Genomic DNA, 25,937 nt, shown 5'->3' with positions numbered 1-25,937 from the left:
AAACTGGTGAGTCGATTCAACCCTCTGGTCACTTTTGAATGTATGTGCTGCGTCAGTGTTAGTTATGGTCTCCCTGTAACTGCTCTTCATTTTGTTGTGACGGGCACATTTCATGTTTGGCATTTTTAATATTTACTTATTCCTGCCGGCTGATCATGATAGTAATGGCGGATCCTGTATCGTGCTGGCATCTGATTGTAGTGGTGGACCATGATTAAGGTGGCAGCTGATGGTGGATCCTGATGGCGGCAGTGGATTATGATGATGGATTATGATAGTGGATCCTGATCTTAGTGGCTGCTGATCGTGGACTATGACTAGAACAAGACTGCTTGATATACAATATGTCTCCTCAGATACTCTACCATTACTGACAATGATTCCTCACTTCATTTAACTTCCATCATGCTACAAACTATTGATTAAAACCAATGCTGTATTTACTCATATTTTCCTGATCTTCTCCATAACATGTGGCATCTATTGCACTTCTGTCTGTCCTGGGAGAGGGATCCCTCACATGTGGCTCTCTCTGAGGTTTCTACGTTCATTTTCCCTGTTAAAAGTTTTTTTTTCCTTACTCTTGTTGGGAATTAAGAACAGAGGATGTCACACCTTGTTAAAGCCCTATGAGACAAATTGTGATTTGTAAATTTCCTCAGTTTGAATAACTTCTTATTTTACTTCTTGCATTATTAGTGGCACAAATCAGTTAACTCTGGTGCAATTGATTAAAAAAAGTTACATCATCAAATTGTGCTATGGGCCTTAGTAAATCCTGAGGAAAATGTCTATCTTCCCTTTTTGCCCACTAGAGTGCGCCACTGGCTGATTTTAAAATGTATGTATCGCGGTCTAGCTGTGCAGGTGAATAGATAGAATGGAGAAGACAGAAGTCTCACTCTGCTCTTTAACGAAATAACACAAATGCAAACAAAGCTGGCAAACACATTTTACTCCCTATCCCTAACCCCACATATTTGTGCTGTATATATATAGATATAGATATGTACTGTGTATATATATTGATTTACTTTTGACTAAACAAAAACGTGTTTACGAAACAAAACATTTTCCCGAGGGCGCATGCGCATGCCAGACACCTACCGGAAGAAGAGCCAGATCTTCCTCCCATACAGCACATCGTGTTTGAATGCGATCTTTGAGGTGTGTGAGTCCACACCACACTGACACTTGTTGTGGTTTCGTGTGTTCGTGTGTCACTGGGTGCTGCTGTGTACAGATTTCCCGGCAGATGAAGAAGCTACGACTGGTGACACGTTTACCTGAGCGGTGAGTGTGAGTTCGATCCCAGCTGTCCGCAGCATGTCTCACTTCCATTCCTCTGGAGACCTTCATGGAGAACAATGTAAACATTCCGCCCCTCCACTGTGGTCGATCGGATATGGAGCTAGCTGCTGCTCCCAGTGTCTGTGCTGTGCTGAACCGTGTGCAGCTGTGGGAGCATCAGCAGTAGCATTCCGCTTGTTATGCTAATAGAGCTGCGAAGGAACAAACCACCTCCGCAGGGTTTCAACGCTCCGCGGGCTTTTCTCCCGAAGACACGTCTGCGGTGTCCGCAGCGTTGTGTCTCACTGCTGTGCATGACCTGAGCCACTAGGGCTCCTCGGACTGTGTTGTGCATGCTCAAGTGAAGGTGTGTGTGTGTGTGTGTGTGTGTGTGTGTGTGTGTGTGTGTGTGTGTGTGTGTGTGTGTGTGTGTGTGAGATTTCACCAACATCCAAGATATGGCTAGTTGATTTTACAAATGGCCACTAAATCAAGTTAGTCAACTTTGTGTATGGTTTTGTGTAGTGTAGTGTGATTCCCTTGACTTTTATCATTGAATATATAGTGTGAACCAAAGCATGGCTAATATGGCTAAATTCCTATAAAGATGAATAAAATCACATCAGGTCATTTCAACAATTGTTACTTTAAAGGTACAGTGTTAGAATGTAGTGATATCCACTGTTGAAATTGCATGTTGCAGCTGAACACCCCTCACCTCACCCTCTCCTTCCAAACAGGAAGAGAGGGTCCCTTCTATGTAAATATAAAGTATTTCAATATAAAGGGCCTTTTCTAGGGTAAAGAAAACTACAATTCATACAATTTAGATGAAACGAACTAGTGAAAACATCATGAGGATTATTCTACATTAAATTTCTGCCAATAGTTCCCTTTCACCTGAATCTTACACACTGGACCTTTAAATGCCACATTATCATTTAAGACAGAATTTTACTGAATGACGGTTATGGTTTAAAACTATTCTTTATGAGCAGCGAAAGACAAACACTTGTGCTTTCACAATGCACAAGCATTATATCAATTCATACTGGACTTTTGTAGTATTGTGATTATTATTGGTATTGTTTTATCGCCTAGCCCTTGTAAATCACGTTAAGATGAGTTAGAAACTTAAGCTCAATCAACCACGCTCATTGACCAAGCCATAATAACTTTTTGCAGACATATATATTTGTAGGGCAGAAGAATGTGAAATACAGAAATGCTTAACTAAGTTAGAAATATTCTCTTTATTATATAGTTAGTTCAACAGAGGTTTGACATAGGCCTATTTATTTTTACACAGAAAAATGTCCAGCCCACATTGTGCATCTTAGTCACAATTCTTTTAAAATACAAGTCTGTGTTGTTGTTTTTTAAATTTAGGCAGTACATTGTCATCAGATCTTTCTTAAACTTCCAAATATCAAGATCAGTTCTTATTAACAGATAACAGTATTGGACATTTATGTGTAAACACCAGACACCTGCTTTGACATATTGGTGTAATATTAGGCAATGTTGGGAGAAAACGGATTTATATATTGATACAATATATTTAGATTAATGGTAGGAACAACAATCGATCATCTTCCAACTAACCCCTCAAATTATTGATTCATTATTTGGCCTATAATTCATCCAAATGATGAAAAATGTACATTTGGCAGACATTTTGCCATGTCACAGTTATTATGAAAATTAATGATGGCTGAATTCCATTTGCTGCTTCAGTTTCAGGGTCCTGGTATTTTGCCTGCTAACTTAGTGTTGTAATGCCTATGCTCTTCTTTGCACAGATAAAATGACATGTTTGAATGTGTGCTTTGAGAAGTGTCTGTTACCTTGATCCCATCAATGACAAAAACATTGTAATAAAAGACAAGGCAGAGCAATAAACCTTCATATTTTTCAAAGATAAATACATTTTTGAAAGCGGATACAGATTCATTTTCTGTAAAATCGTATGATCAGCTGTTTATTCCAACTTAAGGTTGGAGTATGTCTCAGATCATTTTCCCTTAATAGTGAGAAACATGTATTCAGCACTTCTCTTTTGGAAATGTGCCCTGAGATAACTTCTGTTATGACATGGCACTAAAAACAACTGACTCCACTCGACTCTCAGTCAGTGTGATTAGGATTTGTTTTTATGTTCAGATGTGACAGGAGAGTAAAACATCTAACAGCAGTGTCAGAGTGTGGAAGGTGTTGGTTGGTGGAGTGATATCAACCACTCTCTGGATGTGCAAAGTAGATTTGCCACCTCATCTCTCGAGTTCATAACATGCACGGTGAGACGGATGAGCCCACATCTGGGGCACGTTGCACATATGCAGGCTGTGATATTTTTTTTCCCCCTTACAGCTGAGGTCGACATCAACTGGCTGAACAGGAAGAAGTTTCACTGCTAGTGTTAAAGCTTAATGATGAATCTGATGACAATGTACTGCCTAAATGTTTTCAGTCAGGCTGACCTGTTTGTTAAACAGAGCTGCAGATGATCACCTAGTTGTGTCTCTTTTCTTTCTTTCCTCTGCCAAGGACGTTATGTTTTCGTCTGCGTTTGTTTGTCTGTCTGTTAGTTAGTCAACAGGATTAAACAGAAAGTACTAGACAGATAACTATGAAACTTGCTGGCAGGTTGTAGTACAGGTCAGGAAAGACCCCATTCAATTTTTCATTTAGTTATTCATGGATTTCGTTATTCATGGATCTTGATGATAAATCAATTAATCATGCATGTTAATTGGTCTGATTTTTAAGAATGTTTGCAATTTGGTGCAGATCCAAATAAAATCTGGATCTGGTGAATTTATGTGGTTTAAAATGGGACAATTGGCCCCTGGAGGAGCCCCTTCTAGTTTGTTTGCATTTATTTCATTTCTACCTTAGATATTAATGATTAATTAATAATATTAGATATTAATTATTAATTAATTAATGATATATATATATATATATATATCAAGCTTGTCTTTTTCCTCTTCTTTTTGTCAGCCATGATTGATAACCTCACAAAGCATGGTGTAAAGTAGACAGTGAGTGTCTGAGCAGCTGTTTGGCTCTAGAGTGGATCACCTCAGGCTGTGATAAGAGCCAGTTGCATAGAAACATCATCTGAGTGTTTGACCTCAGAATTCAAACTAGGACCTCATGCTTCTGTTGTGTCTCTAGGTCGAAAATTCTAAATCACACAGCTCACACTCATACCTTAGTCAGTGATGAGTAATCACCTACTCACTAACTTGACATGCAAGTTTTGGTGCACAAATTTGTGAATGCAGACAGAATTTATATGTCAAGTACAGTAAGTTCAGAAACACGCTGGTCGTTTTACTGGTAAATTGAAAATTTTGTTTCTTTACATCCCTCCGCAGGTGCTGTAAGTTGCAGTGAAGGTCAGTGGTGAATAAGGAAGGACATTGTAAAAGGAGATAGCAGAGGGAGTGAGCCAGCAGTGTGACACCTCTCCCCTGGGCTTAAGGCGTCTACACGTTCCATCTGGTAAGTGGCACAACTACAGAAGCTGGAGACATTTTTAAAGACTGCATGAAAACTACATCCACGCAAATGCAATCTCTGTCTGGACAAGCATTTTGGATCTATGTCGGAAGTAATCTCCGTCTATACCAACATACCTGAAAATACATCCAGGCCATCCACTAACATTGGTCATGGGTGTGCCAGTGTAAACAGGAAGCAGACCGTCCACTCTGCAGTTGGTTGCTTAGTTACTGAAAATGTTTTGAATGAGAAATAGCAATGATAAAAAATAAGAACAGGGATTTCTTTTTCTCAGAACAAAGGAACTGCTACTGACAGTAATTGTTAGCAACATTTTACATTCACTGCTGTTAGTCGAGTCATGACTGATAAAACCCAAGAAAAAATGTGGGTGTGATGTACTTGCTGTTAAACCATGCGTATGCATAGGCAACCAGTAGAGGGTACATCACAGAACTCAGGCTTTAGTACACCGCTCTCTGATATTTCTGCCACTTCCTGATTTGTGTGCTGCAAACGTAAACGAAAGATGAAGGCAGTTGAGGAGATTACCATTTGGCTAATATTAAATTCCAAACAGAAATGTGGAAATGTGGGTAATTCTAGACCTGGTCACATAGTTTTCAAAACTCTCTGCGTTTTCTGACACTGATGACATGCCCCTAATGACGTGCCCAGTGACCCTGTCAAGTACTCGTTGTCCGGACTGTTACGTGGGTATTGCATCTTGCGTACACATTGCATTAATTCCTATGGATGTGCACAACCTGCGCACCAAATGGAGGCAGGATAAGTGAAGCAGCCATCTTGCATACACGTATGTATAGTTATCAGTGAGTATATTGCGGGACTTATCTCAGTTTCTGCCTATGCAAACTAAAAAACTCTCAAAAACTCCAGAGTTGTGTGGACGCCAAGCAAAAGTGATGCATTTTAATATGAAATTGTAGTAGTGTGGATTTACCATTAAAGACATTGCAAATAAGTGCAGGAGTGTGAGTATATGAGGTTATCAATGTTCAGTTCCCAAGACATACTGGGATATGTTGTAGTCTGCTGCAACTCCAAAGAGTGTAAGCAGTGCAGAGTATGGATGAATGAATGAAGCATAAAAGCAGTATCATTCAGTGCACGTTGTCTTCCTAACAATCGAATACTAAGATGTCAGAATTTCATTTTTGTTGATTATGCTGTTTTTTAGGATGCAGGTTTATTTCACCCTGGCACCAACTCTAGTGGATGTTCAGTTTAGGATTGCTGTTATGTGGGTGTTCTTTATATATTTATTACTCTGTCACTGCAGCTGATCTTTGCTTTTCAAGAAGGCTGAGTAATACAACCTGATTATGGATATTAATTCATTCTAGCTAACTGCAATATGTTGAAAAATAACTTTTAGTCTTGTTAGTGTGAGTGTAATACATTTGACATCATTGTGTTCATGACCTTCATGACACCCACTGGCCTGGAGCCAGGAATGGGCGCTGATCTCCATGTTCAATGGTTCTTCACTTGTGGGTCAATGTGTGTTAGGAGACCAATAAGAGCGATTTCTCCTGATGTCACAGCTCTCAACTTTACATTACCACCACAGCTCAGACTTGGGAAATAAAAATCTCTCTCACCATGTTATTTTTATGTTACTTTATAGGAATTAGGCAAGAGAGCTGAAATTGTGTCTTGTGTGATGGTAGTTCTTAGGCTGGACAAACCACGGTCCTGTGCTACATATCACAATGTCTGACTGACTGACCCATTGACAGAGTGAGAGATAGAAGTGAGTTTGTGATGAACTTACACCATTGGTCAGCTAGTTGAGTTTTGTCCCTTGCTGTTTTAGCAGCCTTTTTTTTGTCTTTGAAAAAGCACCTAGTAATAAATCCAGTGACCTTTGAGACAAACCTACAACCAAACCATCAACGCTGCCTTGCAAATGAGAGGCTCCATTCTGTTTCTTATACTCCAGTCAATGAGTGGCAGAGAGGTGGAGCTGCTCAGAGTGAGGCTGGGTTCACACATCCACTGCAATCCTGAATTTATCTAGACATTACACGGAAGAGCTGTATGTGAGAACGCAATGTCAGTTGAACCACGCATCACATGTTAAATCATTTGTGAATGTAGTAGTTTGTGGTTCAATCATGATTCCATGCCACTACGTGTCATATTATTGAAACAACAACATTTTTTTCAAATTTAGATTTCTAGCTCCAGTAACAGATATCACAGTTATCATCAATCTAAAGTTTGAATATGTCACCTAAGCACTGCAGTGAACATTGCAGTGAAATATAGAAACACTACAAACCAAAACTATGGTGTAGAAAATAGAAATAAGTAAAGTTGGCTGAAATATCACATTGAATATATGTCTCACTCTTTAGTCAGTTATGCATTGTGGGAGTCGCAACTGGTGTTTTGAAACTTTCTTTCTTTAAACAATATGACTAGTTGTCTCAGGTCTCAAGGAGAAAAAACACCCAATTGACATCACTTAGAGTTTTTCTGTGACTGATTAGTTACTCATAGAGCTACTTAATGAACCTGCTATTAACAAACAAGACAAGACAACTCATAAATCCAAAAAAGCAACAAGAAACCAACATAAATATTAGATGAATAATTCCTCTGTCTAGGGCTATGTCGAGGGCCAAACAGGGTCAACATTTATTAAACAGGATAGACAGGATATTGGATAAATTGCGTAAGAAAACATATTTAGGTCGGCTACATTCTTCTTTTATGTACATGTGCCAAAGCGAGATGTTTGGCATTCTTTCTTGGCTGCAATTTCACTAATGTTTGGGGTAAGGGTCTTTACTGTGGAAATTCTCAAGATGGAGTGAAGGTGTGCATCAGTGAGACGACTCCTGTGTGGGTTTTTGTTCACCTTCATCACAGATAAAAGTGTTTGGGGGAACTTGACGGGGCACAGACAGCAGCACACAGGCACTGGGATTTCTGGATCACTGGAAAAATAATTTAATAACACCAAATACTCGACAGGTGAGGAGGGGCGCTCATAACATGTGCGTCTAGCCAGGCATTGTGCACTGTGGCTCGGCCAGTGGAGCCTGTGCACTCTGCCTGGCTCTCTGGCCAGAGCGAGATGGAGAGAGATAGACGGAAGGAAAAAGAGAGAGAGATAAGCCTGAGAGACACGGTGAACTTTAGGGGGCAGGCATACGGATCTCTGGAACGCTGGAAGGAAGTGGCCGCTAAAAGGCTCAGTGTGTAGAATTTAGTTACATCTAGTGGTGAAGTTGCATGTTGCAGCTGAATACCCCTCACCCTCTCTTTCCAAAGATGACAGAGAACCTGTGGCTGCCTTCAGTTGTCCAGTTTAGACGACTGTAAAAAAAAAACATGGCCATCTCCGTAACGAGGACCCACTCCTGATGTAAATATAAACTATTTAAATATAAAGGACCCAATTCTACGATAAAAAACAACAATTTGTACAGTTTAGATGAAACACACTAGTAAAAACATCACTAGAATAATTTTATATTAAATTTCTGCCAATACATCCCTTTCACCTAAATCCTACACACTGAACCTTTAAAAGAAGAGAGATCACCACCATGATCTTACATCAAACACCTAGTCAACGGGCAGTTACAGCCATCACATCAGAGTGAATGATATACTGTATTTATTCACTGGTTCAGTAGGCCTATGCCCCTAAAAGGATGTCTTTCAACCAGTCTCAAGGGAGTGCGACATTTAGCCTCAACAACTTGGCTGTAAACAAGGTCCAGCGTATTTTCTCTTCTTGTAGTGACCTTGGCATGTGAAACAGTCTTTGAATTAAGATGATGAAGTCATCAGCAATGGTGAAAAATCAGTTAAGGAGTACTATTTGTTGATCACTGTACTTCCACAGTGTTTCCTCCAGGTAAACTGCTTCAACAGCAGTAACTCACTCAGCTAGCACTTCACTTCACTAACTGTAAACTCCACCTGAGAAAAATAAAGACACAAAGCCCCCAGTGTGTTTGAGCAGATTTCCTTACAATACAGTTGTAAGTGGTTTGTATTTATATGATGCTTTTCTAGTCTTGTTGACCACTCAAAGTGCTTGACAGTACAGTTGTGCCATCCACATGTTTATCTATGTCGGCACTTTCTCTATCATACATCAATCATACATTGCCACTACAACTGTCTTTGGGGTTCAGTATCTTGCCCAGGGACACTAAAGCACCCGGAATGAGGGAGACAGGAATCAATCCGCCGAAATTATTGTTAGAGGACGACTGGCTCTACCTCCTCAGCCACATCCGCCCATAAAGAAATGTTATTTGACCGGAGATTTAATAGTCAGTACCGATACCACAATTATCTATACCAAATTCAATACAACAGCAAAAAATAAAAAATGGGGAGGGTGCTGCACACACACAAATGTGCAAGCGTGCACACATATCCCCACACTTTGTGTGCAAGCAGCAGTTTAGACTGACAAATGGTTTGAATATAGTCATTTAAAAATCATTATGCCAGACATAAGGAGACATAAAGGAACCTTAACCTGACAGTAATGCTGACAGTAAACTGTAAGCACCCAGATCTCATCATGTGCTGTCACTACATCACCCTAAACAAGATGATGTTTGCCTTTGTAAACAGTTTGTTGAATGTTACAACATCTGCCACTGTAATGTTAACACTGAAGGATAGGCTTGCCTGTGTTTGAGTCAACAAATCACTTTTGGACAGCTTTGCAGCCAAATCCAATAACAGGAAAAAAACACAACATGCCTCTGTACTGCTCCTTTGGTGACATCTAAGTGTCCATAAGCCCCGACATTCAAATCAGCTCAATACAGCGTCATTTCTTCAATGTTTTAAGCTTTCCTCTACTGGAAGTAGCGATGCTAGCAGAAGTAGCTTTGCGAGTAGCGAGGGCTTGTGCGTGGTGTGTGCACCGAACGTGAATGGGGCTCCAGAGGAGGATATCAGAGTGAGTCTGCCATCCATAGATGATGGAATGCCGACACCTGGCTATGTGATTGGTCAGATGCCATTCTCTGACCTGTGAGTCATCATACCTATACACCGCAGGCCTGTCTGATATGTTAGAATATAAGATCATCTTCTATTGTTAATGTATTAGAATATGAACTGGGTTAATAGAGGAGAATTTGATCATAAATACACATATTTATGTATAACCTTTAAAGGATATACAAATGTTCTTTTATGACAGGGAGGAGTGAGGCACTGAGTGTGTGTTATCACCAGTCTGGTCGTCTTTGTGATGTGACCTAACAGTTAAAAGTTCCTGTCCTGTTGCCAGTAGAAGTCACAAATTCTTCAGCTGCTTATTTAAATGGTAAATGGTTTGTATTTATATAGAGCTTTTCTAGTCGTGATGACCACTCAAAGCGCTTTACAGTAGTTTGCCATTCACCCACAGTGGTTGGAGGACGACCGCTCTATTTATTTGCTCTCGATCACCGTTGCACCCTTGTGTTGATATGCCCAGAAAACTACATCCCTCTGCAGCCTCCCATTCAAATGTCAGCTGTACACACTGGATGGCAGTGAGTCTCAACTCTGTATGTACATGTCTTTCTGTCCATCTGTTTGTCTGGCATGACTTTCCTTCACTAGGAGGTTTTGGAGCCTGTAACAGTTTTTGGTTCAATCTTGCACTCATCCACATTATGTTCAGGTACAGCAGGCATCTGTTTTCAGTTAAAAAAACAATATACCCTACAAGCTCAGCATAAAAAATTACATGGTGAAAATTACAGAGCATAAAATAGTCAATGAGCCAGATATTTCCCTCAGGGATTTGTGGAAATTTGTTCAAAACAGAGACATACTAGACATACAGTATGTTTATCAGGTGGACACAAACATATTCTGCCTTGCTCTTATTATTTCCTTTCCTTAGACACTTTTTTTTTTATTTCTGAGATACCATAAAGTAGCCCATACAACATGTCTTTCTAAAGGCAGCTTAAGATCTGACAAAGAAATCATGTTTAAGGCCAGTTATTAAAACATGTAAGCTGCAACTTGCAACATGAGAGGATTTTCTCTTAAATAAATGTCGACAAATTTACCCAAAAGAAGCACCTTACTGGTGACCCGCTAGGTCACGAGAGACCAAGCGGGTCAACAGTATTTATTTATTTGCACATTGCAAGAAGGGATGTCACGATATGAAATTGGCGTGACTCATGAGAGATTTCACCACACAGTGCACACACAAATTACATGGCTCGCGAGATTATGCGGTTATGAAACCACGGTTACCCTAGTTACAAGCAACATCAGTCGTGAGACAGGACAATAGCACCAATAGAGCCAGTGACCGTTTTGAAAGAGGCTCCAGTATCCTAAATATATACGTATCTGCTCAGAGGCAAAGTAAATGACTCAGTTTCCCAATGCAAATAGTCCCACTGAAGTAGTTTTGGCAAACACCTCTTTCAACATCACCCAGGTGCTCACAGTCAGTGTGGCACAGCTCATCCAGTGGGGACATATCATAGCACAGCCATAACTGTCTTAATGGCTTGCAGCTGTGGCATCTCATAGTCATCTCTCTTTGTATGTCATGCCTGCTCTTTATGTGGCTTCAAACTCATCTGCAGCACAGCACAGTGTGGGCTTCACATTAAAAACTCAACTGTGATTTTGTACAGTTACAGTTGTTTGTGTCCACACTGGGACTAAGAACCACACTCATCTCCCTGTCTGGGTTGTTATGTAAAGTTATGTGGATTGGTTCTTAGTAACTTGACATAAAACAATCCCCCTCTATAATTTGCTTTTTTTTCATTATGAATAGGTGGGTGCGATATTTATTGTCTAAGATAATATCTTAATTGTTGTTTTATTTAAGTGCGAACGTTATCGAGTATTGGGTATAGCCACACCCTCTTCACCAGCCCAGTGAGTTAGTGAGGGAGAGCCAGGCGCCTCGCACAAGCTCCACAGTCCGAGCTCCACAGTCCGAGCCGTGGTGCTCAAAGCCCTGATACATTCACATGGAGCGAGAGCTCCTCTCCACCAGCCTAGTATTTGATGACAATACATTTTTCCAGTGTTCTAGAGATCACAGAGCCTGCCTTCTCATTGACGGAGTGTGTGCGTGGGTCTCTCAGCCTTATCCCTCTCTCTTTTTGTCTCCCTCCCACCCGCACTCTAACTCTCATTCACCCATTCGTTACGGACAGAGAGCCCGGCCCAGCCAGGCTCCATCAGCGGCCTAACTATCATTATCGGTAAAATCCCAGAAAACATTGCAATATAATTTTGGGCCCGATCTGTTCGCAGCACGGCACGCAAGTACTAGTATTTTGAAGCGGATGCAGGTAGCCACTGGTAACCAGTGAAGGGAGCGGAGGAGAGGAGTAGTGTGAGTGAACTTAGGTACGTTGAAGACCAGCCGAGCTGCTGCATTCTGGGTGAGCTGCAGCGGTAACTTTCTGCAACTTTCAGCCTGACATTTAAACCCATTTCATGCCCAGCTTGGGCAGCTGTGCAGAGTTGAGTGAAAAGCCAGATTTTGTACCAGTGTTTCTAGCTCTATTTTTCCCCCTTTTTTACAAAGTGAAAAAGTACAGTATTTCTGTCACTTTTGATGTGATCAACCACAATGCACAATTTTGGTTTCCAAAAGCATCGGGCTCCACATCTTACGAGCTAGCGTAAATCAACTAGTACAGCTTGTTTTTGCTGCCCCCAATCTACTGGTGCAGGTTTAATGAAGGCTTGGAACAAGCACATGAATAGGCACATTCTTGTTTTGTCTTCGTAAAGGCAGCTTTGGATCTTGAATGTGAAGATGAGAGAAATCAAACAGAAGTTGAGCACAGCGTTAGTTATTTTTACTTTTTACTTTAGGCTTGTACAGCAGCTGCTTAACTTCTCTCTGATGTCTCAGAGGCACACATTGATATATTGATATGGAGATGGAGACTAGAGACTGGAGACTAGACCCTGTTACAAATATAAATGCAAAGGTGAAGCAGAGATATACAGACATGCAGGCAGACTGAGTCAAACAGATCCTGACAGGTACTGTATGTATTTTTGATCTGATGTGCTAAAACTTGTATGCACTATGACACCCTTAAACCACACACTCCATTACCTCACCAGCTTCACATTGACACCCCTACACCAAGCCCAGACAGATTGTCAGAAGTGGCGGCCTTGCTTGCTTCTGGGTTGTGTTGGGAGAGCTAAGAGGAGTTGAGCTATACTGACAGGCTTTGGCTTCACACCCTGGCTGCCCAAGAGTCCACAGGGATACCCTGAATTAGCACAGGGCTTTCCCACCGAGTGAGAATTCTATGGAGGCTGAAACACCTGTCACTGTCAGACAAGCGTGAAAACCTGGGTATTCAGTTTACAATACAGGGATTTTGAGGCACCTACAATGGCTATTATTATTTCAATCCTATCGCATGAATTCCTAGTAACATTTATTTAATGAAAATGATTTTGTGTTTCAAGCATTAGCAATGCTGGCATTAAAAGTGTGGTGGTGTGGTGTGAATGATCATTTGTGAATTTGATAGATCTATATGGTTATAATTCTATTCGCAGATTTTCATAAATATTGTGGGTCATGAAATGTGCATTTGTTACTTCTACTCAAGCTAATTTATCTCCATAAAAGAATCAAATATTTTAGAAAAAGGTCCCTTTTAAGCTTGTGCAGACTGTATAAAAACATTTTAAAGATGACAAGAGTTCACTCAATGAATTAGTTTTGTTCTAAACCCTTTGAGAGACTTATTTTTTGGAAGTGGGGTTTATATCACAGAGTTTGCTATAATAACACTACTGGAAATCTTCGACAAGCCCTATGTCATAAAACAGAACTAATGAAATTCTGCCAGAACACAATATCATGGATATTAAACTCCCTCTACAGAAATGTAGGCCTTTCTGTTTTTACTTACATTTGTACAGTCTGTTATATTAAAGCCACATTTATGACCATTATTAACATGTTATATCCACAAACCTGTCAATGCAGGTGAATATACCCATGTAAATGCACACGTTCACACACATGAACACACAAGAGTTGAGCCCACATTCTCTTTATATAATGTTCCAGTTTGCCACCCAGTGCACAGTAGAGGAGAGGTGGGATGAAAGCTTCACAGAGCGACAGTTACATGAGAGAGTAATGGTAATGAGTGGGCTAGAAACTGTGACAGCTGGTCTGCCACAAGTAGGAGAGCACAAGAGAAGCTGTAAATAAGAGGAGGGGTTACATGTGGGAGTATACCTCAACGAATATGGTAGGACGACAACTCGTTGGAGGTGCAGCCCAGTTTTATTGAGCAGATGAGCGAATCAGCGATGAAGCGTGTCTCGTCCAGACACCTACACTGCCCGGGCTGGCGTCCTAGGAGATTGGCAATGCATTGTTATGTCTTTCTTTGTTTCTCTCCCTGTTTTATGTTTTTTTTATATACCTGCTGCCATTTCTTTATCCATCCCTGAGGTTTTTTGTATTGGACATGAGGGAGCATGCAAACAGCGTGCTGATTGCAGTGTCTGCAAAAACTGAATGTCTATCAGTCAACTGTCAGCTGTCAAAAGAGTTTCCAGGAGTTTGGCAGCACTAGTGCGAATCATCTGCATGTCTGCCAACCACATGTCACCACGCAACACATGATTCATACTGAGTCGTGAAAATTTAACCGCTGACACCCAATAATGTTTAGCTGTCTGTACTAGAGTGTGGATACCTGACGCAAGCATATCAGGGTGTGACGATATTCAGGTTCGGTCACGATAGCTGTGATGTCTACTTGATTCACGTTTCTGTAATCAGGGAAAACATTGGACTTGCTTAGTTTTCTCTCAGGCTTGAACAGATTCAAACAGAAAGATGTGCATGTGCTCCAGATGAAAACTTCCTCTGCAAAATTGTGTCAGTAGATTTGTTCTTTGAATATTGCATGTACTGTAAAGTTTCTAATTTGAAATCCTGCAGATTCTGTCAGTATGTTTTAAAAAAGTTAAACTCTTAACAGGCTTAGCATTAAGTGCAGCACCTTAAGAATTTTAGAGAACATGTGGGTCAAACTGTCTCACATAAGGATTTGAAATATCTGTCCATAACAGCGTCAACACTGAGTGCTGCTATAATTTGCTTTTTGGCTGAACATGTTTATAGCAATTTTCATAAACTATTTGTTATTTTCATACAGTTTGAATCCTTGTGCCGCTGTGTCAAGAAGTAATACTCACAGTGACCATGGGCATAGCTTTATGGTAGCTAACAATTGCTAAATCATGTCGAAGCTTGTGGATTTCATAATTAGCTTGTTGAGCTGTGGGGTCTTTTATCCTTTTGAATAATGGAAATGGAGCCCAAAATGCAGCTAATAAAATGTTAATCCCTTGAATTACACAGTCTTCCTGCTCATTTGACATTGCTGCATGTGTTTGATGCTTTGCATGAATGCACGCATGCATCCACACACTGGGGGCTTTGGCTCCCTTTGAGTTGAGCGTTCTTGTTTCTACACCTGATTGTAGATTGTAGCTGCTTTTTTCGATCTACTGTATGCACGGAACATGTTGCCATGGCACCAGTGAAAAGGCTGAGGTCTCCCTCTTGTCACATTTTGTTCAAAGACAACCTTATATTTCCAAACCCTCTGTGTCTTTCTATCTCTCTGTATCTCAGTGCTTTTATTTCCATTATTTTTCTCTCTCCTCTACGCAGAGAGCATGTGTCTCCACAGGGGAGCTGACCACTCCCTCAGAGAGTCAAAAAACACATTGTCTTTAGAAAAAACACACAACCACACTGTTATAATGGTTAAAACTTTGCTTTTATTACAAGAAACAAGAAGTCTGTTGAATATAAATAATAAGCACTTTGTATTGAATCAAAATAAAATTAATCCTGATATTGCTCAACAAATACACATTTAAAATAAATAATAATAAATAAATGTTTAGTAAGTTCCAGCATGATCTTTTTTTTAAGCAAAAAAATGTCTCCATTAAGTCATATTGTGGATTTCCACTTTATATTTGCATGTATAGGCTTCAGCTGTTGAGCAGAATGTCCAGCCCTACTCCTAATCAATATCAATACATCATTAACTCAATTCATTACATAATCCACCCTTCTCCCCAGTGATCCTCCCCAGGTTACACCATTGTGCTTTATGTACCAACTACATTGCCCCCATAGAGTCTGAAATATAAGAGACCAATAGGAGCAGGATCACCCTTAATGTACTTTACAGTCCTCATAACTGTACCTTACAGAAATAATTTCTTTGTACATCAATTTGAAGTGTGATGTTTTACTATGTTTGATTTCATCACAGTGCATTTCACAAAATCACCCCACAAATTGATAGGCACATGCTTTTAAGAGTGGTTTAAAACCAGTGTGTTGTTTAAAGTTTAAAGTTTAATTAAGTGATAACCCCCTCTCTGTCCATAAACATGATTTGTATGTTGCCAGGAAGTAAATAATTTCTTGCTTTGTACATGATTTGTGCTGTCTTGAGTTACACCAGATCCCTAAATGTCAATGCATGTGACTGTGTGTTAGTGTGTTCCCTATTTCCAACCTAGTGTACAATCCTCATGACTCTTTTTTGCAATATGAATAATTGTTGCAGGGTGCTTTTGTGGTGTTTCCCCATATCTCTACACACTAATTCAAATATGGTAATACCAGTACAGAGTTTACAATGTTTTGTGGTCCAGTATGTGTCTGGCTTTGCCCAGAACTCCAGTGCTCCTTGCCAACTTTTCTGGTATGTGATATGTGGTTACTTTCCAGCATATTTGCTGTCTATCATCACACCCACATATTTACAGTCTCTCTTTCATTGATGACATTATCTGTTATGATTTGAACTTGTTAAATTGTTTTACGATTTCCAACACCATACGTTTGGTTGTGTTCAAATCATTTGTTTGATAGTTTACCCATTTCTGATGTGACCACCTCCAAAAGCTGCTGCAAAGTTTCTCTAATAAAACAAACGTCAATATTTGTGATACTTTGCATATGTCGTTAATATTTTGGCCCTAGTACTGACCCCTGTGGGGCTCAACAAGTAATGTCCAAGCTGCATTCCATATACGGTATCGTAAGTCAGGCCAACTTTTAGGTCATTTGTTTTTGTGCACTTTCACAAATGGTGTGTGCAATATGCTCAAGCCCTGGACGAGCGTTGGTTTGTGTACGTTTGTGTGTGTCTGTGAAGGTGAATGAGCTTAAATACTCGGCCTGCACCTACCAATTTTTTTTTATCAATTAATGTAACGATTCTTTTTCCATTAATCTATCGATTATTTTTCAAAACATATAATTAAAAAACTTGTGTCATTTGTCATAAGTATTTAATTATCTTAAATACAAACAAGCATGACACAAATAAAGTATGCAGTTTAGTTCAGTTTATTTCACACAACATAATTACAAAATACATATATGAAATGTTAAAAATAAAAAAGTGTGGGATATAGTAGAAGCCCCTAATGGCTTGTATGGAAACCACACGCAAATATAACACAAAAAATACAAAATCTTTTATACAGGTTATATATTAGTATATATGAGTAAATATAAGTAGTATATGTAGCTGCTTTCAGACATGCATTGAACTCTGCAGATCCTCCATATTTTCTCCAGAGAAGGTGCATGTGTAAATACAAATGTCAGAGTGTGAGACTCAAGATGCGCTGACTTTCTCCGCCTGGCCTCCAAGTAGAAAGTCCGTAGAAAGTCATGAGGATTCTATGAGATAATACAGTAGGGGATCTCCTGCAAGCGAGTCAGGGGAGTGTTGATGACTCTTCTAACCTAAGGAAGTCGCAAAAGTGAAAACAACTAAAAGAAACAAATATACCCAGGTGAAAAAGTGGTGGTACACACATAGAAGACAGAGAGGAAAATGTCAAGAGAGTTTGTGGTGATAAGGACTAAAGACCATGGAGTTGATACATCACTTCCTGCCTCTTTCTGCTGCAACTGGCTGCCCCCCTTCTAGACAGAGACAAAACAGGGCTGAGCCACCACCTGAAAGAGGTTTTGTTGCACTCTTTTTTTTCTTTCTATGTTTTATTGAATTTATGTTTGATCTTTTGGATTGGAACAATAAAACTCTTGCAATCAGAATGTGGCTGTCAGAAATACTTTAATCAATGCTCAGACTCCTCGAACCTTGTTCGAACAATCAGTAACTCTGAAAAGTAAAGAAAATAATGCCCACAAAAATATTAATGTAGCTGTTTGCTGAATTTCTAGTGTGATGAAGAAATGCAGTTAACAGAAATGGAGGAGGTCAAGTTGAGGTCTGAAACACGAAAACTCTCTGAGAGGACTGCTAGCTGTATTGCTGGAAAGGCAAATCAAATGATTCTGGAGTTGGTTGTCCACTCTTCTACTATGCAGCCACAGTTGCATTAATATGACCTTCATGGAAGTGTCATCAGATAAAGAACTGTCCTTCCAACAAAGTTCAGCATCAGAAGTTTTCAAAGACACATCTAAACATGCCTGATGCATTTTACAATACTTAGCACTGATGAAGTGAAAACTTTTTCGCTACTATTAACAAAAGTGTGATTGGAGAAAAAAGGTTACATTTTATTAAAGAACACCTCTCCAACTGTTGTGCATGGGGGTGGATCTATCATGCTTTTGGGTTTGTGTTGCAGCCAGTAGTACAGTAAAAATGCACATTAAACTGTTTTATTCAGTTTTTGTACCAGTTTTAATGGTGTGTTTGTACTGGAGAGGTGAGGAACTCTGTGGATAATTTGGCTCCCAGTAATAACCTCCTGTACGATGAACCCTGAAGGAATTCAAACCATAAATAAAACAGCAACAAGTTGTTTAACAATGAAGACAACAACTCATGTGAATTAATGAAATTAAATGTGTACAAACATTACACAAAATGTTGGAAGTTTGCAAATGTGAATGGAATGCAGTTTAGGTTACCATCTTCACTTCAAAATATAAAGAATGTGATGGTAGACAATTTAAGCTCACACACAGAAACACACACAATATCGAGAGGCAGTAGTTTGTATAATAGCGGTATTACATTCACAAACACAAGGTTGTTCAGCTGCAGAGTTGTGTTATTGAAGAGAGTGTGGGGAAGTTAATGGACAGGACCCTGGGGGTTGTGTTCCCCATCCGCTGCAACACGGAAGCTAGGTTTACTTATACTTTCCCCTCCTCCAGGCACCCAACAAGAAAAGGCTTAAATGGCATGGTTTTGTCATAGCTGAGAAAAACACTTCATGCTTGCACAGAGCAGGGGTCTCATTTATAACCATTGCGTACAAAAAAACAGGGCCCGAAAAACATGCGTACGCCACTTCTCGCGCAAACGTTGGGATTTATAAAAACCAGAATTTGTGCATTTCCACGCAAACTCTGACTCATGCGTACGAACATTTTGGAGATGGGAAAGTGACGATGCAGAATTGAGGAGGTGAACTGAGGCAGATTATTGATCCACTTCATCATTAATATTAAAACCAACAGCTTTAGTTGTGCTCGCGCGACATAACTGTTCCATAAGAATCGTCAATTGAAAAATATATTTAAAAAAACTTAAGCAAATTACGTTTGGATACCATTAAACAGCGTAGTTACAGAGCTGAGTCATTAATAGATTTTAATATTCATGAGGTGCTTTGCATTGACCATTTATAGTTGAATGTGGGCATGTAGAAGGCGGGATATGACGCAGCTACAAGTACGACCGTTTCCAGGTGGACTGTGATTTATAATGTGAACATTGTGTTCAGGTGTTTTTGCGGGTGTGAAAGGCAAACTGCGTCTTGACCCAATCAAATCATTGGTCAATATGCTCTCATCTGACCAAATTTTCATTGTTCAGACAATCGCCAATGTTACTCTCCTTAAGAGAAAAGCACTAAATCAATAACATTCCACAATGTATCCAGTATTTTCTTAGCAGGAAGGACTGACTTCCTGTGAAAACACAACTAACCCTAGTCACCTAACCCGATGGAGACTGTTAGTTGTAACTTATTTTATGTTTACTGATTGTTTACTAGGAGTCAAAGAAATTGATGGTGTGGCTGCATTTACTTGAAACCAATTACAAAAAGTTGGGTGTTCAGACTAGGAAAATTTGTGATGACCTATTTTTAGACATACCAGCAGCATGGCTGCAGGGATGTCAATCTTAGTTCATGGGTCAAATGTTAGCATGCTACAGAAAAACACTAAGCTGATGACAGTTACCCCTGCTAAATGTGTGCATGTTACCACTGGCATAATGTTAAAGCTCCAATATGCCTCAACAGATCTGTAAGTGAGATGGTTCAATGGCTTGAGAGACATTGGGACTTATTCACCAACCATTCTTAAGAAGAAATTTCTTCCTAAAACCCACTTTCACTGTTAAGTAATAAAGATTCTGACATTCATCATGCACCAATGATTTCTAGGTTCTAGGTTCTTTTTCATGTTTGGAAGGGAAGGGTATGGTGAGGGGTGTTCAGCTGCAACATGCAACTTCACCACTAGATGTCACTAAATTCTACACACTGTACCTTTAAAAAAAAATGACAGACAAGTTTCAGTGCATATTAATTATAATTCTTTTTAAAGCATACTAATGTGTAAGACACAAACACACAGAAAATACATATTACATAATGAATGTGTCACATGTTTCATAGTTTTACTGCTACAGCTTTTAGTTAAAATGTTCTGTCCAAGTGTAGCCTGTTAATACTGAAAACTGAGTTTATTTCTGTTCTGAGACCAGAAATGGCTCAGGAGATGCAACCACACCACGCAGTGCTCCCCGGCACTGAGCGGGTCCTGTCAAACTCAGGGCATGTATCAACAGGCCCTATTATGAGTTTTTACCTATACTAAAGAGGAAAAACTGGCAGGCACTTTCAGTTTACGAACAAATGGCATTCATCAATACAGGAACACAGATGCAAATAATTCTGCAGTTTAAGATCGTGTCATGAATCCCTCTTAGAAAACGTCTTAAGAACAAATTTAAGAAAATTCTGAAGAAGACAACGGAGAATGAGACCCATTTTCTACACTGGGGGGTTGTGCCCATGTGTTTCTGCAACTTTCTACAATTGACAATCTGACCCTCACATGCACTTTGTGTAGTGTTTTATCAGCTGTGCACACATTAAACAAATAGAGCTGGGTTTAAACTCTCCTGTCTGATTCTCTTTTTCTCATTCTTTACATCACTACTTTTCACAAGTTCACTTGAGAGTGACACTATGAACACTTTCTCGATGGTTTCCAGAAGAAGCTGTGCGAAGATGTGTACTGTTATCCTCATTTTTTTTTAGCACAATCTGACTCTTCATAAGATAGGCATATTTTTATAAGAAAAAGAAAAATCACTGAAGCAGGATTTAATTTGCCTATCTCAAGCAACGCCAACAAGATGCTGCCTTGGAAAAACAATGAAAAACACAGAGAGAGTATGCCTTTATCAGCATTTATCCCGAAGTGCCAGAGTATTAACATGGCTGTTAGATCTTAGTCTTGTTTAACTATTTGAAATATTTTCCCTTGTTTTCAACAGATCCGGCTGGGTGTGCAGTCTGATCGGCAGAAATTACCCTGTGAGAGACGAAGACGCTAAAGGTTTGCACAAAAAGCATTTGAATCAGATTTTTATCATTATTCTGTAATGTGGTCTTCAGAGAGTCATCCTGGATAGATTGATGGCCTTATTGTGTTTTTTCTGTGGATGCAGGAATCATTGGGGCAGTTAGGAGGGACACACTGCTCATTGGTTGGGTTGGTTCAAAGACTTTCTGTAAAATATGAAATGAAGGACATTCTGACATACGAAAGCATAAGAAGACTATACTGATTGAAAGTGAGACCTTATTCAGTTGCCCCAGATCACCATGTGGATCTGCTTAGGCCTGCTGAGTTTCAATTCCTGACCGTTTTTTAAAAGTGGGAGACCACAGACATAATAATATTAGTAATAGTACTTTTTTATACAGCACTTTTCAAGTGAGAGAGATACGAGATAAGACCTGTTTTTTGAAAGGCTCCTTAGCCGATAAAACAGATTTAACAATGGTTGTTATTTGTTTGTCAAATGAAAGGCCATTGTCAAACATTACACCAAGGTTTCTGGCTGCAGGCTTGAAGTTTGATAACAGGGATCCAAGATGTCTCTGTATAATGGAAATTGACTTTGGTGGACCAAAGAGAATGATCTCTTTCATTGATTTTGAGAAGGTTTTGGGAGATCCAGAACTTTATTTCAAATGACAAGATAAAAAGTGAATGAAAATGCCCTCTTCAGTGGTTTTAATGGGACATAAATTTGCATGTCATCAGCATAACAGTGGTAAAGGAGTTTGTCTTTTTTAATAATATGACCAAGTGGTAACATATATATCGATAACTTTAAAGGGCAGAGGACAGATCCTTGGGGAACACCACAGTTCAGAGGTGCCACAGACAGGGACACATTAGCAGTGTCTTATCTGATGAATATGATTTAAACCATTGTAAAGCAGTGCCTTGGATACCAACCCATTTTTCAAGGCAATTCAGTAGGATTGAGTGATCCAAAGTATCGAAGAAAGAGCTCAAATCCAGAAGGATTAAAACAGAACAAGTAAAAGGTAAAAGGCAGTATGTTCAAGGTAATTTGTCACATTAATGAGGGCAGATTCTGTGCTATGGCATGCATGGAAATCTGATTGAAATTTGATATTGTGGTTGTTCATTAAAGAAATAAATTAGAAGAAAACAGAATTTTTGCCATGTATCATAAAACTAAGTGATCAAGTGAATAGGGGGAGCACTTACAGTTCTCTCTGTGGATCACAGCCAGACCACCTCCACGGCCTGAAATCCTCAGCTGATGGAGATAATTAAAACCAGGAGGACATGCTTCATTCAGTGCAACACAGTCGTCTGGGCTAAACCAACTCTCTGTAAGCATAAAAATATCTTACTGTTCACATAAATGTAGTCATTACAGAAGAATGTATTGCCAGTGATGCAGAAATGCAAACACTGCTGAACTGTGTGATGAAGATGGAACTGGAGTTACTATGGAAGTACGGGGTGAAGCAGTGAGGTTGACAGGGATCAGATTATTAATTTTGTAAAAAGTGCCTTTGCCTGGTCACTGTGGAAATCCTTGAGGAGTGTCTAATGTCTGATACAGCCGCACCACGAGGGGAGCCTGTGATTCAAAGAGTTTCTGGGGTGTACTTTTTGGCAGCCAGAGTGAACTGTAATTCATAATGGGTGTTGCGGGCAGACGTGGGTGCAGCAGTCATTTGATATTGGAGTGCCGAGGCCCTTGGGGGTCACGGCCATTGGGGTTAAGATCGTGCATCTGGAAAAATTATTGGTGGTTCCAGAAGAGATTAAAATTGTCAAAAGAAGCAATGTTGCGGACTCTACATGTCGACTGTAGCCAGGTATGGGAGCTAAGAGTGCGGCTAAAATGACCCACGGTTGAGTGGAGTAATGGGACCAGGGATAAAAATCTGCTTACCAAGGATCATGAGGGAGTCAATGAGCTTGCTGAAATCTCTCTTTAGCAGCTCTAAGGTCTGATTGGGAATGTCATTGCAGCTAACATGGATGATAATGTTCTGGGCCCATGGGTGCTTGGCTACAATGCTAGGAATCTGATCCATGATATCAGTCACTTTAGAGCCAGGAAAGCAAAAACAACGCTGCTTATTTCCTCCTGACATTACTTATTATTAAATCTCCAATAATGAGAGTGAAAACTGGAGGGTCAGTCTTTGGAGAAAATTGCAACGGTAGAGGAGCTTTGACACAGCGGGGGGAGGGAGCTCCTTGCAGCGCTGGTGTGAAGTGCAGGGTGGAGCAGAGCGTTCTGCTGAGTAGGGGGGTTCAGGTTTGGTTGAAGAAGGATCACAGATGACAGTCAACTGTGGCGCCCACGAATTGACGGGGGAGGAGGAGGTTGCTGAGATCTCACTGCCAGAGGAGGGAGGTCATGCAGGTTGAGAATATCATATTTATTCTCTTGCTGGATGCTATAGCTATAGTCTGCTATAGATGCTATAGTCTTGCCCCGAGCTGGACCCAATTCATCAGGGAGGGTGACCAGCAGTGGGACAGAGTGCTGGGCCTTCAGCTGTATGACCAGTAATGACAGATTTTACAGATTTTGAATCGTATAATCTTCAGAAAGCGTACACTTGATGATTTGGCCAGAACATCAGACCACACATTTGCCATTTGCAGGAAGCGATTTCACGGAGCTACTCTAGAGTCTTTAAATCTCACAGAAACTTTTATAATCAGTTTCTGACGGACCCAAAGTGCAGAACACAACACAGCATATTGAAGGTAATAAAAACAAAAAGGTTTATTGCTCGATTGCTTGAGCTGGGGGGGTGGCAGGCAGTTGCGAACCGAAGGTGCTGGCAGACTGAGACCAGAGCAGATGAAGGTGAACTAAACAAGTGGACGCTGCGCAGCTGTTTCTGTGACAAAAAAGGGAGCACGGGGTAAATATGCAGTGAAAAGCATGGCACAAAAAGAACTCACTAGGAAATTGGAGTTCAATCACTCAGCCGAGATATGTGACCACACTGGTGAAGGGACGATCTGGCAAACACAGTTGGAAATGTATTGTTGTTTTTAGTCGCAGCTGTACAAGCACCCAACATCTGGTTGGTGACGCTTTCCGGTCAGCTCACTCTCCTGCTCTCTCCCTCTCTCTCTCACTATTGCAGGTTTCTGTGGGAGCTGTTTGGAGAGCCTCAATCGGTAGTATTAAGATTTTGTAAACCCCTCACTCTTCAGGATTATTTCAGCAGATAATCAACATAGATAGACCTCTAGTCTGAAATGCCCCTTGTTTGCTGGAAGGGGCAAATGAGGGCTAAAACTTGCCCAATTATCCTGTAGTGTGCAGCAGCCTTAAAGAGATAGAAAATATAAATTCACTCATCCTCTACACACCACTATGCCGATGGAGGGAAGTCCAAAAAACACTTGGAGTTTCAGGGATAAACAGCATTACAGCCAAATCCAATAAAGTTGAAGTAACTATCGACCACTTCTTCAAACCTAAAAAAACAACAGAAAAAAAAATGAAAATGCCTCCATACTGCTCCTGTGGTGTCATCTTAGTGTCCTTAAGCCCCAACATCCAAATTTGACTCGAAAATGGGTCATTTATGTTGTGTTTTTAGCCTAAATAACCACTGATCACATTCGCACACACTGCACTCAAGCTCTCACCTAAGGATTTGCAACATGGTGCGCGGTAGCATCACTAACTCCAGTGGCAATGCTAGTTCCGGTAGCATTGCTGCTTCCACTGCAGTGCTACTTGCCAGGAAGACAACTGACATTTTTGGCTAAAAACACAGTGTAAATGACATTTTTGGTGAACTATCCCTTTAAGCTTTAAAGGCTTTGTTGTTTTTTTTCCTACAACTGTAAAGAAACACAATTCTCATGTCAAGAATTTTGAAATCTTATATACATATTTTTAGATAATGAGATTTTGTTCTTTTTTTTTGACTAAATGGAAAAAGGGATAAATATGTCGTATGCCCACAAAGTTTCATAATAATTCAAAACTCAAGATTTAACGTTTCATAACTTATTTTCCTATGTACATGCACTTTACCTGGAAAAAGTGATGCACTGTAGGTGAACAGTGACAAACTTAAAACAATGTATTGGAGCAACACTGTAAAGAATGCTGTAGTTTTGAAGAATCAAAAATATTTACAATATATTTTCAAAATAATGTTTGCAGAGATTTTATTTTTGTCAGCCTTTCAAAACATTATGCAAGGCTTTAAAACATAGTTTCTATCTTTTTAAAATTTCAGAATATGGCATGATAATAATCCCATAAATGTAATTTTGTCATGTTGAATATATTTTAGTAACTGATGACATTGTAGTATCATAATCAAAACACCAACACACAACAGCAACCTATTCATCAAGTTTGCGGACGACACTACTGTGGTGGGACTCATCAACAACAACGATGAGTCAAACTACAGGGATGAGGTGAGCCAACTGGCCGCGTGGTGCAGAGGCAACAATCTCTCTCTTAATGTGGAGAAGATGAAGGAGATTGTTGTCGACTTCT

At 39.9% G+C, this 25,937-nt stretch overlaps 1 protein-coding gene across 3 annotated transcripts in view; it reads left to right on the top strand.

Moving 5' to 3' along the window:
• Positions 1-1,097: 1,097 nt before the first annotated feature.
• Positions 1,098-25,937, top strand: part of ncalda (neurocalcin delta a) — a 67,825-nt gene continuing 42,985 nt past the window's right edge. For 2 of the 3 annotated variants that reach the window (XM_020091363.2, XM_020091364.2), the window contains exons 1-3: positions 1,098-1,293; positions 4,674-4,800; positions 21,384-21,445. The gene's annotated coding sequence lies outside the window, so the exon portion shown is untranslated. Of the gene's footprint in view, positions 1,294-4,673; positions 4,801-21,383; positions 21,446-22,657; positions 22,765-25,937 lie in introns of all 3 variants that reach the window. The other variant, XM_069537181.1, reaches the window with a different exon arrangement.

The sequence above is a fragment of the Paralichthys olivaceus genome, chromosome 13 (genome assembly GCF_024713975.1).
Source record: "Paralichthys olivaceus isolate ysfri-2021 chromosome 13, ASM2471397v2, whole genome shotgun sequence".
Lineage (NCBI taxonomy): Eukaryota > Metazoa > Chordata > Actinopteri > Pleuronectiformes > Paralichthyidae > Paralichthys > Paralichthys olivaceus.
Note: the sequence above shows the minus strand (reverse complement) of the source record. Positions and strands in the feature narration are given on the sequence as shown.